This window comes from Elephas maximus, chromosome X (genome assembly GCF_024166365.1).
Source record: "Elephas maximus indicus isolate mEleMax1 chromosome X, mEleMax1 primary haplotype, whole genome shotgun sequence".
NCBI lineage: Eukaryota > Metazoa > Chordata > Mammalia > Proboscidea > Elephantidae > Elephas > Elephas maximus.
Genome location: NC_064846.1, coordinates 44765519 through 44778189, shown reverse-complemented (window position 1 = coordinate 44778189; position 12671 = coordinate 44765519).

Genomic DNA, 12671 nt, shown 5'->3' with positions numbered 1-12671 from the left:
AGAAATTGTAATATTGGCATTTTCAGGCTCCAGGCCTTTCTCAAGGCTTACTTCTCTCAGTGATCATCTTGCGTTTATAACCACCAAACTTCACTTTTCATTTCCATTTTGGCCCCTGCATTCAAGGTACCCTGACGTTGAACTAATTAAAGGGTCGATCTTCCTAGGAACAGAAAGAGCATTTTTTCATGCTCCACTTAGTCAAGGTACCACTAGAATTCTATTCCTAGTGCAGTGTCCTAAATGATGATCTAGATAGCTGAAAGAACAAATGGTCTCCTCCAAAATCTCTCAACAGCATTTCCTCTGCCATCCTCTCCCTTCTCTATTCCACCTTTCTCATCACTAAGCCATCAATGTCTTTTGAAGCCTTTCTAACCCTAATGCCCCTGTCCCTTTACTCTGCCAGGTCCTGTTGGGGATTGGCCTCTGGTAGTGGAAATGATTTTCCAAACCACCCTGATTCATTCCCCAGAGGATAATCTAACTGGGTTGTAGGAGTTTCACTGAAACAAGAAAAGCAGCATTTAGAATCAAGAAATCCTTATTGTTCTTGCCTCTGCCTCCTGAAGCATGTCATGGGGCTTTGCCAATTTGAGGGCCTGAGTCACAAAGACTTTTGCTTCTGGACATTCAGTTTGTTATTACAGCATTACTACACTTTCTCTGCTTTGTTGAATAGTGTAGCCAGCCAGGCTGCTCCAAAAGGCCTGCGCAGCTACACCAAAGAGAGACACCCAAGGGAGCCGAGTGAATGAGTGTTCTTCTGGCCATTTCAGTTCTGGCTCAGAGACTGGAGGCAAAGCAAGGGTTACAGGATTACCAAAAAGTGTTCAGGAAATAAGACGCAGAGTTCAGGAAGTATACAACAGACATTTCCACAGGGGAGATCTAACAGGGCCAGTGGCTGGCCAGTGGAGACAGTGCTGTGAGCCAGTATGCTTGCCCACAAAATCCCATGAAGCAACAGCTTCAGGGAGTAAAGACCACTCAATAAGAAAGGCCCTGCCCTATGAACCTCAGCTATGTTCTCTGGGTAGGTGTCATGGATTGAATTGTGTCCCCCCAAAACTATGTGTCAACTTGTTTAGACCATGATTTCCAGTATTGTATGGTTGTCCTCCATTTTGTCATTGTAATTTTGTTAAGAGGATTAGGGTGGGATTGTAACACCACCCATAGTCAGGTCAGCCGCCCTGAGCCAGCATAAAGGGAGTTTCCCTAGGGTGTGGCCTGCACCACCTTTTATTTCTCAAGAGATAAAAGGAAAGGGAAGCAAGTAGAGAGTTGGGAACCTCATACCACCAAGAAAGCAGCACCAGGAGCAGAGCGTGTCCTTTGGACAGGAGGTCCCTGTGCCTGAGAAGCTCCTCCTCCTTGACCAGGGAAAGATTGAACACAAGGGCCTTCCTCCAGAGCCGACGGAGAGAGAAAGCCCTCCCCTGGAGCTGATGAATTTGGACTTGTAACTTACTAGGCTGTGAGAAAATAGATTTCTCTTTGTTAAAGCTGTCCACTTGTGGTATCTCTGTTATAGCAGCACTAGATAACTAAGACAGTAGGTATTTTGGTGCTGGTTTAGGACCACCCAAAAGCACATTTGGCCATTTGCCTAGTGAACTACGTTATAAACCATATTTTCCTGACAGCCAGAAACTTTGTCCTGCCTCTTCCTGGGATGTAATCCTATTCTTTTGGGACATCATAGGCACACCCATGATTCTAAAATGCTTTCAATCTAGAAGACCTGCCTGGGAGACTGGCATCATGGGTACTTTCTGGGTATTCTAGGCCAATATGTCTAAACCTTTGCAAACAAGACTTGTCTTTCAATGAAACCCTTAAATTTGAATAGCAAAGTTGATTCTCAAAACAACCTATAAAATAGGCCTTACCTCTGTTTTCAGAGCAGAAAACTGAGGGTTAGAAAAGTTAAATGACTTTCTCAAAGCCACAAAGCTCTTAGGTCTACTAAGTGGAGGATTCAGAAAATGATTTGAAGACAAAAGGCAGGTTGAATGGGAGTTGAGGGCAAGGTCCAAAGGGGATATGAGGGAAAAGGAGAAATACAGTACAAATCTCACCGTTTGTTTTGAGCAACTGGGTGCAGAGAGATACTCTTCAGATAGCAGTGTCCCTACCTCCCTGCACTCCTTCCCCTTGGTTATGGACAAGTAAACGGAATTCAAGTTTATGGGGCAGTTCTATTCTGTCCTATAGGGTCACTATGAGTCGGAATCGACTCGACGGCACTGGGTTTTTGGGTTATTAGGTTCAAAAAGAGCCCTGGTGGTACAGTGGTTAAGTGCTACACTGCTAATTGAAAGGTTGGTGGTTTGAACCCACCAGCAGCTCCAAGGGAGAAAGATGTGGCAGTCTGCTTCCTTAAAAGATTTATGACCTTAGAAACCCTATGAGGAAGTTCTACTCTGTCCTATAGGGTCACTATGAGTTGGAATCAACTCAACAACAATGGGTTTGCCTTTGGTTTATTAGGTTCAAAGTACCTTTGGGACATCCTAGTAGAGATTTTATACGCGTTTGAAGCTCAGGGAAATGCCTGGGCTGAAAGTTCAAGTGTGGAAGACACCAGCTCTAAGAGTAGGTGACATGAACAAGGTGTCTGTGAAATGTGAAGGCCAAGGACAGGAACAGCCCTGAGAAACACCCAAATTTAAGGAATGCATAAAGAGACAAGGACCTGTGAAGGAGACGAAGATTGGTCAGTCCTCCCCTCACCATCCTGTTTCCCACACACCACAGGCTCTGAAAGATGAAAGCTGACTCAGTAAGAGCTGGCTCAGGAAGAATGTAGGGGTGTGAGGGTGAGAGAGGAGGCAGAGTGGTTAAAAATCCTTCCAGCATTAAGTGCTTTATTGACCAACTATTGCCCGTGGATAACCAAGGATGACTGTGAGAAACCAATCTCACTCAGAAATGCAACTGTATTTCCAGCTTGTCTAACAAATTTCTTTCATTTTTAATGAGTTCTAAGGGGCCACTCAGTACCTGATGTGTGCTGTGCTTGGCAAAGAGCTGTCAGCTCTGGTACCACCTGATTTCTTTTCTTGAATTTAGAGAAATTTCGAGGAATGACAGGGAGACTGGAAACAGGTTCAAGCACCTTGGATTTGGCCTTCAGCAGTTCCAAGTAATGTGTCTCCTGTGTCTTCCTCCTTCATTCTTGTGGGATACCACAAGCTAAATTAATGCTATTGGAGTTACTCCAAAAATCAAAGGTTCTCTGTTTGACCTTCGACCATCACTTTCACCCTTTCCAAACCTTGATTTTCCTGTATATGGAAAATTTTTAGAAATTCAAACACTGTCGTGATACGCCATGGGGGCAGATCATCTATTAAGTTGCAAAATGATTTGGAGGATGTAATTAGTATTACTATTACTAACGGGACCACTATGTTTATTCTACACTGATTTATTAACCGCCTATTATTTGCCAGGCACTGGAAATACAGTGGAGCATTGGTGGTGTAGTGGTTAAGAGCTCAGCTGCTAACCAAGGGGTTGGCAGTTCGAATCTCCCAGCCACTCCTTGGGAACCCTATGGGGCAGTTCTACTCTGCCCTATAGGGTTGCTATGAGTGGAAATCAACTTGACGGCAATGGGTTTGGTTTGGAGATACAGTAATAAAACAGGACAAACAGGGTCCCAGCTCTCACAGAGCTCATATTCTATTGGAGAAGAGTACCAATAAAACAAGTGAGCAATTAATGAATTAGAGTAATAAATTCTAAAACAAAAATAAAATAAGGCCATAGGACAGAGTGTTGGAGTAAAAGTAGGGGCAAGTTTAGATTAGATGGTATAGTCGGGAGAGGCTCAGGTCTCAGATGATATTTGACATGACAACTAAAAGTTCAAAAGAAGCCAGTCATACAAAAAGCCAAGGTAAGAAAATCCCAGGTAGAGGGAACAGAAAATGCAGAGGCCTCAACTCATAAAAATGCTTGAAGTGTTTAAGGAACAAAAAGCAAATTAAGACCACAAGCAAAGGAGAAAGAAGACCACCAAAGACACAAGGTAATTATGAGCCCAAGAGACAGAAAGGGCCACATAAATCAGAGACTGTATCAGCCTGAGACCAGAAGAACTAGATGGTGCCTGGCTATAACCGATGACTGCCCTGACAGGGAACACAACAAAAAATCACTGAAGGAGCAGGAAAGCAGTGGGATGCAGACCTCAAATTTCCATAAAAAGACCAGACTTAATGGTCTGAGTGAGACTAGAAGGACCCTGGAGGTCATGGTCCCCAGACCTTCTGTTAGCCCAAGACAGGAACCATTCCCAAAGCCAACTCTTCAGTCAGGGATTGGACTGGACTATAAGATAGAAAACGATGCTGGTGAGGAGTGAGCTTCTTGGATCATGTAGACACGTGAGACTATGTGGGCAGCTCCTGTCTGGAGGGGAGATGAGAAGGCAGAGGGGGACAGAAGATGGCTGAATGGACACGGAAATACAGGGTGGAGAGGAGTGCGCTGTCTCATTACCAGGAGAGAAACTAGGATCGTATAGCAAGGTGTATATAAAGTTTTGTATGAGAGACTGACTTGATTTGTAATCTTTCACTTAAAGCACGATAAATTTTTTTTTTAAAGTTAAGGACAACTGGATATCCACATGCAAAAGAATGAAGCTGGATCCCTGCCTGGCCTCATATCATATACAAAAAGTAACTCAAAATGGATCAAAGACCTAAATATAAGACCTAAGGCCATAAAACTCATAGAAGAAAACTTAAACATAAATCTTCATAACCTTGGATTAAGTAATGATTTGTTAGATATGATACCAAAAGTACAAGCAACAACAAAAAACTGATAAATTGAACTTCAAGATTTAAAAAAAATTGTATATCAAAGGACACTATCAAGAATGTGAAAAGACAACACACAGGATGGAAAAAAATATTTGCAAATCATGTATCTGATAAGGATCCAGTATCCAGAATATATAAAGAACTCCTAGAACTCAACTACAATGAGACAAGCAATCCAATTTTAATATGGGCAAAGGATTTGAGTAAATATTTCACTAGAGAAGATTTACAAATTGCAATAAACACACGACAAGATGCTCAATTAGTCATTAGAGAAATGCAAATCAAAGCCACAATGAGATACCACTTCACACCCACTAGGATGGCTATTATAAAAAATAGGAAAAATAACAAATATTGTGCAGGATGTGGAGAAATTGAAACCCTTGTGCATTTCTGGTGGGAATGTAAAATCATGCAACCACTGAGGAAAATATTTTGGTGGTTCCCAAAAAAGTTAAACATAGTTACCATAACCAACCAAAACCAAACCCAGTGCCGTCGAGTCGATTCCGACTCATAGCGACCCTATAGGACAGAGTAGAACAGTCTCATAGAGTTTCCAAGGAGCACCTGGTGGATTCAAACTGTCAACCCTTTGGTTAGCAGCTGTAGCACTTAACCACTATGCCACCACGGTTTCCATAAAAAAAAAATTTTTTTTTTTTTTTGGAAATTCCACTCTTAGGTATATATCCAGAAGAACTGAAAACACTTGTCCACACTAAGAAGTGTACTTGAATGTTTATAGCAGCATTATTCATAATAGTAAAAAGTAGAAACAACCTAAATGTCTGTGAACTGATGAATGTATAAACAAAATGTGGTCTATCCACACAACGGAATATTATTCATCCATAGAAAAGAGTAAAGTACTGATACACGCTACAACATGGGTCAACCTTGAAAACGTTATGCTAAGTGAAAAAAGCCAATCACAAAAGTCAGCATTGTATGATTTCATTTATATGGAATATCCAGAATAGGCAGGTCTATAAAGACAGAAGGTAGATTCGTGGCTGCCAAGAGGAGGGGAGAATAGAGAGTGACTGCTTATTGGGTATGGCATTTCTGTTTGGAGTGATGAAAAAATTCTGGAATTAAGTAATAGTGATGGTTGCACAACATTGTGAATATACCAAAAGCCACTGAATTGTATGCCTTAAATGGGTGAATTGTATGATACGTGAATTATGTCTCAACAAAGCTGTTACAAACAAAAGCAGGCTAATGTAACAGGAGAATGGTAAGCAAGAGGGAACATGATAGAAAGGGCAGAGATGGAAATTGCCTAAGGATGTGGTTAACTCACTGGACTACTAACTGAGAAGTTGGTGGTTCAAACTCACTTAGATGCTCCTTGGAAGAAAGGCCTGGTGATCTACTTCTGAAAGGTCACACACAGCCTTGAAAACCCTATGGAGCAGTTCTACTCTGCACACATGGGGTCACCAGGAGTTGGAATCAACTTGATGGCAATGAGTTTGGTTTTGGTCATCTGCCTAGATGAGCAGGTTCCTTGGCCTCTATGTGCTAAGCCCAAGGCCTTTCCTTTCCATTTAAAAATCAGCACTCCAAAAGCAAAGAATGGAGCACCCTATAACAACTCAGGGAGAAAGAGAATATTCGTCCCTGCATCTAGAGCAGAAGTAGTCCAAGTATCCTCCCCAGTCCTACTCAAGGTGGGAACTTCCTTCCAAGCCTGCTTTCCCCAACACTCCAGAGTCAAGAGAGGAATCAAAGAAGCAATCCAGAGAGTGAGATAGTAAACTTATCTCAAGGACAGAGAGGTTGAGTGTCTCCCTGCATCACATCAAATGCTCCGCTCTCCAGAACTATGACCCAAAGATACCTTGGCTAGCATTAACAGCTTACTGTGTGCCAGGTATTATATTGCTGTTGTTGTTATGTGCCACCGAGTCAGTTCCTATGTGCAACAGAACGAAATACTGCCCAGTCCTGTGCCATCCTCACAATCATTGCTATGCTCGAGCCCATTGCTGCAGCCACTGTGTCAATCTATCTCGTTGAGGATCTTCCTCTTTTTCACTGACCTTCTACTTTACCAAGAATGATGCCCTTCTCCAGGGAATGATTGATCCTTGCTGATAACATATCCAAAGCGCATGAGGCGAAATCTCACAATCCTTGCTTCCAAGGAGCACTAGGAATGTACTTCTTCCAAGACTGACTTGTTCATTCTTCTGGCAGTCCTGGTATATTCAATATCCTTCAGCATTATATTAGGGACATTTATATAGATTATCTCACTCAATTCCCAGAACAATCCAGTGAGGATTTACACATTTACATCCCTAATTCAATAGCTGAGGGAATTGAGGTACTGCTGGGTCAAAAGCTTGTCTAGGACCTCACAGCTAGTAAGAAATAGTTCCCAAGTTCTGTCAATCTGAACTTTCTCTTGAGCTCCACATCATACTTCTCTGCTTTTCCTGGGCCCCAGGGTGACTCCTCTTCTGTGGAGTTAGGAGAAGAGTCTCTGCAATCCTTTAAGATGTTAGGGGTATGCTCCTAAGACCTTATATTCTTTCTTCAGTGAATTTAATGGTCAACTATGGATGTAGCTGTCTACCTCAGAGGAGATAGGCAGAAGAATATCAGAATGTCCTGTCTGTACACCTTCATGAAGCTACTTCTCTGACCCACCTTGTTTTTCATGAGAAATTAAGGGAAGAGTGTGTTTATAATCGGAAACCCTGGTGGCGTAGTGGTTAAGTGCTACGGCTGCTAACCAAGAGGTCAGCAGTTTGAATCTGCCAGGTGCTCCTTGGAAACTCTATGGGGCAGTTCTACTCTGTCCTATAGGGTTGCTATGAGTCGGAATCGACTCGACGGCAGTGGGTAGTGGGTTGGGTGTTTATAATCAAGGTTTGAACTTTGTTTCCTTCATCACATGGTAACCTTCACTCCAGAACTATAGCCTAAAGGTGTCTTTAGCTAGCAATCCTAGCTAACAAATACTAGGTACTTAATGCATTACCGTTAACGCTATGATTCTGACTCATAGCGACTCTGTAGGATAGAACAGAACAGCCCCATAGGGTTTCCAAGATTGTAATCCAAGGCAGACTACCACATGTTTCTCCCATGGAACACCTGGTGGGTTTGAACTGGTGACTTTTTGGTTAGCGGCCACGCGCTTAGCCACTGCACCACCATGGCTCCTCAAATATTGTGGTAAGTGCTTTTACATAGATTATCTCATTTGATCCTGACAACAACCCTGTGAGACAGGTACTATTTTATCATCCTCTTTTTATAATTGGAAAAACTGAGGCATAGCTATGACTACAAACTTGTCCTAAATCTCTCAGTTCGTAATACTGAAGCTGATGTTCACTTTCGGTCAGTCAGACCCCAAAGCCCTTACTTTTAACCTCTATATCGTACTGTCTCACTTCAGGCCCTTCAGTGCTTCTTTCTTGGGGAGCAAAAGAGGGAGTCTTGAGTTCCTTCTGAAAGTTAGGTGTATGCCACTGAAGTATTTTATTATTTCTCCTGTGAATCCACTGGACTAATGAGCAATGACTATGGTTATGCAGGGGAGTGAATGACCTCCTCAGGCAAGGAGATTTGCAGAATATCAGAGTCTTCCTGTACATTCTGAAGCCACTTCCCTAAAACCTATCACTGCTCCTATGTAATGACCTGAGATCAATGAGATGGGCACTTCAACAAGTCATGATCTTTTCTGTGAGTCTCTGATATTGCTTACCTTTGAAATGGAGCAGAACTCTGAAGATTCCAGGTCTTTCAAGCCTCCTTCTTCCCATCATTTGTCAAAAGTGTCCTGTGACCTTAAAATCCAGGACTAGCTGTGTCAAAAGCTGGTGAGGTCTTTGAAGCCTTTCCTTTGAGGCCAGGGAAGAGAAAGTATAAAATGAGGGTTCTTGCTAGGTCTGTTAATCAACCTCTCGGAAAATCAGGTCCACTTAGCTAACAGAACATCCTGCCCTTAGGCTTAGCTTTGTTGCCCATATCTGAGTGTCTGGGTTCCAAAGCTGCTCCTGTTCCCTTCTACCAAGTGTGACCCTTCAAAGTAATCTCTGGGAGCACTGCCTATAGTGAAGACCACTCACAAGTGAGGGCAATGGCAGTAGAACTAGTTGCTGCAGCTAAGACTGTACCAGTGGCATGCACTCCCACGTTCATCTCCCCAGACAAAGCCAGATTCCATTGATACTGACCTCCATCTTTTGCAGAGCAGCATCTTCCAGGAAATGCAAATATTCAGGTTGGCCATAGCTGGCTCTGTGCCTGCAGCTCTTTAATAGAAATAAGACTAATAATGGAGTCTTGTGTGAAAATAGAGAGCTGAATGACATCAAATAATCATGAGGCATGCTGCTGATTAATGGGCCAATTGTCCTGAAGGTCATCTGGTCTGAGCTTGGCTAGAAAACATCAAAATGTGGGTTGTAACTGAAAACAACAGCTGCCTCTTGAGAGATTCAATTTTAGCCAATTTTAGGCACATTTTTGACTCACAGATGGGTTGTACCTTTAACTAGGGCTTGTATCAGCTTTTCTTCATGTTTCCCAAAAGGGCAGCTGATCTTTGATGCATACAGCCTCGTTTTCCCTCTTTGTGGAATCCCCGAATGTCCAGCCTGCACTGCTCCAAGCAATTTCTATAAAAATCGGCCTTTTGATATACGTTGTTGTTGTCGTTAGGTGCCATCGAGTTGGTTCCAACTCATAGCGACCCTATGTACAACAGAACAAAACACTGTCCGGTCCTGTGCCATACTCACAATTGTTATGCTTAAGCTCCATTCTGCAGCCACTGTGTCAATCCATCTCGATAAAGGTCGTTGTCTTTTTCGCTGACCCTCTACATACCAAGCATGGTGTCCTTCTCCAGGGACTGATCCCTACTGACACATCCAAAGTACGTGTATATTTCAATATATACCTCAGAACAAAGAGTGTAAGTCCCTGGTCTCTCCCCTGGGTTTTCTTACTGTCACTTATTCTCTTTCCTTTCTTTCTTTTTTTTTTTTGGAGGGTGGGGGTAGATTCCCAATGTTCCCCCTGGAGAAGAAAGAAAGCCCTCAGTAAAAACACTATATATCTGAAAATAAATTATTGGTAGGCTTGCCACGAGACACAAAGAAACAAAACAAAAGCCTTCATTAAATAAAAATGTCTCTGGTGGGTTTCAATGTGGTAGCCCCATTTTAGTTAGTTTTTAGTAGTATGCCATATTCTTATCTTGTTCAATTGCTTTCTTTTATCAGTGAAAGGAAACTATTATCATTTTTAATAGAAAATAACTACTTTGGCTCTGCTAAAGTAAGCACTCAGGATGGATCAGAAAGTTTAGACTTCCTTACCTATGGCTACCTGCTCTGGGCCCCCTGCTCAGCCTGACCTTGAGTCTGGTCAATGACCCTCTAAATGGGGAGATGGCCTCTGCAGAAAGCCCTCTCTGCTCTGACTTTGGCCAGTTTCTTGGCTGACCTCTTCCATTATCCCAGCAACCCACACAAGAAACAGTACTCCTGACAGATTCTCCAGACCTCACCACCTGAGACACTCAAGCCATAAATTTTTTTGATAAGTACCCTGACATCACAAAAAAGAGTGATGGCTTTCATATATATTCTCTGGAAGCAATACTTTTGTTGCTATTTTTTTTTAATGATGGTTTTCTTTTTTTGTTTAACAATATATCCTTTGTTTCATCAACAGCACCTCATGTGATGGGCCAAGTTGAACCCCTGTGGGTCCTGGAAAACTTAGAGACTTTCTTATCAGCTTCTACCTGTTCTTTAAGTAACAGCACACTCTACCCCAAGTCAGGCCAAATGACCCTCCTCAGGGCATACTTGGCACTCTTGGACTTTGTGATTTAAAGTATAAATAACTGGGAGGGCTCAATTTGATAGATCATCCTTTGTTTCATTCTTTCCATTTTTGATGGATGGATGAATTTCTTGTCTTAAAAACAGAGAATGGTACTATATAGTTAGCTAGAACAGGCATGCAGCAAGATTTACAGAGGCTTAGGGATTTCTTCATGTATGATTGTATATTATAGAGCCTTAAGTGTTTTAATCTGAGCATTCTGCTCCCCCACCCCCAAGCCCCAACCTTGAGTCTAGCCAATGGATCCTCAAAACAGGGAGCTTACGTTCCCAGGAAGCTCTCTGCATTTTGGCTTTTTATTGACTGGAAGACAGACTTTTGGCTGACCCCTTTCTTGTACCACCACGAGAATCAGTATTCTTAACAAATCCTTCAGGCCTCACTCCATTAACCACTTAGGACATACAGTCTTATTCTAGGTATCTTGGCAACATACAAATAAGTGGTTGCCTTCAGGTGTCATCCCGTGAAGGGAGCTAATCGTTGTTAGGTGCCATTGAGTCGGTTCCAACTCACAGTGAACCTATGTACAACAGAACAAAATGCTGCTCGGTCCTGGGCAATCCTCACTAATGTTATGCTTGAGGCCATTGTTGCAGCCACTGTGTCGATCTATCTCTTTGAGGGTCTTCCTCATTTTTGCTGACCTTCTACTTTACCAAGAATGATGTCCTTCTCCAGGGACTGGCCCCTCCTGATAACATGTCCAAAATACGTGAGATGAAGTCTCCATCCTTGCTTTTAAGGAGCATTCTGGCTGTACTTCTGTGAAGACAGATGTGTTCGTTCTAGCAGCCCATGGAATATTCAACATTCTTCGAAATATCATAATTCAAAGGCATCAGTTCTTCTTTGGTCTTCCTTATTCATTGTCCAGCTTCCACATACATATGAGGAGACTGAAAACATGGCTTGGATTAGGCATACCTCAGTCCACAAAGTGGCATCTTTGTTTTCAACACTTTAAAGAGGTCTTTTGCAGCAGATTTGCCCAATGCAACATGGTTTCCTGTCTTTCTTCAGTTGTGTGTTTTTGTTTTGTTTTGTTTTCCTTTCTTGGTGAGAAGAAATGATTTGTAACTTTTAATGGAGGGTAATGGCTTGCTGTTAGCTAAAGAAAGCTTGGGGGCATAGTCTGCCCTTTTCTAACCAGATCCCACTCTTCCCCTGACCTTGATGTAGCCAGTGGACTCCTTAAACAGAGAGTTTGCCTTTCCAAAAGCCAGTTACTTGATTAACATTCTTTCTTACACCTCACCCACCACCACAAGAATCAGCATTCCTGACAACCCCTCCAGGCCTCCATGAGCCACTGAAACCATAAAATATTCTGTCAAGTATCCCTAAACCGAAGGAAAGTATGAAGGGCTTCAAGTGTTATATGTCAAGGGGATACTTCTTGATCTTCAGTTTTGAAAATTTGTGTTTGTTTTCTCCCTCTATTTTGTTTCTTAAGTCTTGTGGTCATCCAAGGTAAAAAAAAAAAAAAAGAAAGAAAGAAAGAAAGAAAGAAAATCTTGTGGGCCATCACCATCACAACAGCTTAGAAACTCCCACATCAATGCCTCCAGGTTATGTAATAAATTAACAATAATTGGCTGTCCCCATGGGACAAAACTGAGCCTCCTGTCTACCCAAAAGCCTTCTCTCTCTCTCTTGCTCTTCCTTCCTCTTTCTCTTGCTATTGACTTGGATCCTACTCCCAACCTTGCGCCAAAAGAAACACACTCACTCACACACGCACACACACATGCAACGTACCCTCAGGAAATTTATAAAAGTCTTTCATATGTGGGTATAAAAGTCTAAAAGTAAGAGCCCTTTGGGAGTTTTTCTTGCATGGAGGAATGTCGGGGATTACATTGCTTATTTCATTGTAAGGATTTTTTTTCCTTGTTACCTCTTTAGAAATGCCCTCGCTGGTATCTCCAGTTC